At 41.3% G+C, this 1,385-nt stretch overlaps 1 protein-coding gene across 1 annotated transcript in view; it reads right to left on the reverse strand.

Annotated features, from left to right (window-relative positions):
* LOC106511146 (aldehyde dehydrogenase, dimeric NADP-preferring) overlaps positions 1 to 1,385 on the reverse strand; it is a gene marked incomplete in the record, with an annotated part of 24,399 nt that overhangs the window by 20,047 nt on the left and 2,967 nt on the right.

A 1,385-nucleotide genomic window follows, 5' to 3' on the forward strand; every position in this document is an offset into this window, starting at 1 on the left:
GAAGAGGCAGAGGCCGGCGTGGTGCCAGTTTCCCCTCCACCACTACTCTAACCCAAAACCCTAAGTGTCTATATGCAAAGCGTCACAGCTTTGCCGATCTCAGAGTGTTAAAAGAAAAAAATATCCTGTATCCGCATCGTGATCCGGAACATCACCAAAATTTAAAGGTGTGTTCCTTGGCCCAGTACCCACATGTGGTAAAAATGTCATGATAATCCGTCCACAGACAGAACGACAGACAGACTCGACTGAAAACATTACGTCCTCGCCCTTGGCGGAGGTAATAATGGCTTTCTACTTCTTGCCTTTAAAAAAATGTAAGGAGTAGGCCTAGAAGTAAAAAGTAGGCTGAAAAATAATTACTCAAGTATGGATAACCAAAATTTCTACTTGAGTACAGTAAAGAAGTGTTTGTACTTTTGTTACTTTACAACTCTGCTTACCACCTCAGCTGTCTTGCCCTATTTAAAGCCTTTAAAGAACTTTAATCTCAGTCCTAACTCACCAGTTTAGAGTTTGTTTACACCACTCTGAAATTTCAAAATGTTTCAGTGGCTTTAAGACCTCCAGTTTGTCTTCCCCTGAAGCTGAGGTCCAACTGTCCTGCATGTTTTACTTGTTTCCCTTTCATTTAAATAATTAATTACCTACTCAGGATGTCATCAAGTTTAGCAGAAGCCTGTCAATAACTCATAAATGTCTGTCAGGTGTGTTGAAGCAGGGAAAACAACTAAAACATGCAGGGCAGTGGGTCATGAGGACCAGGGTTAAAGATCTAACAATCCATTTTCTTTACACCCTGTTCCTGCTAGGTCATGGGGGTCCCATCTGCAGTGGTCATTTTGAGAGATGTGGGGGACACCATGGACAGATCATAATGTCCATCACAGGGACAAAAAAAGAGCGTGGCCAACTAATCAAACATTAGGCTTGTGCAAAATCTTATCGAGTTTGATTCATCGTCAGAAAAACTGTCACAGATTAATATTTTACTTTGTGATTCCTGTGATTAGTGTTGCATGATCTAACCATCCCCTGTAAGTGTGCATGTCAGCCCATAACAAAATAACCATGGTGGACGGTGGCATGGATCACCTGAAAGGCCTTCATAAAYTGGATTGCGAGGCCACAATGTCGGCTACAACAAACTCTTCCACCGACAGAAACATTTCTACTCAGCTGAGAATCTACGATGCTCTCAGTCAACCTGTAGTTAGAGCTGGAAGGAGATTATATTAAAAACGAAGAAGTTAGTTTGACTGATGATTTATAAGTATAATTTTAGAACACATGCTGATTAAATATTCCATTGGAGAAATCTTGTATATACACGCATGTTCACAACTGCTCACAAACAGGTGTTCTGATCCGGGGGGTTCTGACTG

Source organism: Austrofundulus limnaeus, unplaced genomic scaffold (genome assembly GCF_001266775.1).
Source record: "Austrofundulus limnaeus strain Quisiro unplaced genomic scaffold, Austrofundulus_limnaeus-1.0 Scaffold2547, whole genome shotgun sequence".
NCBI classification, from domain to species: domain Eukaryota; kingdom Metazoa; phylum Chordata; class Actinopteri; order Cyprinodontiformes; family Rivulidae; genus Austrofundulus; species Austrofundulus limnaeus.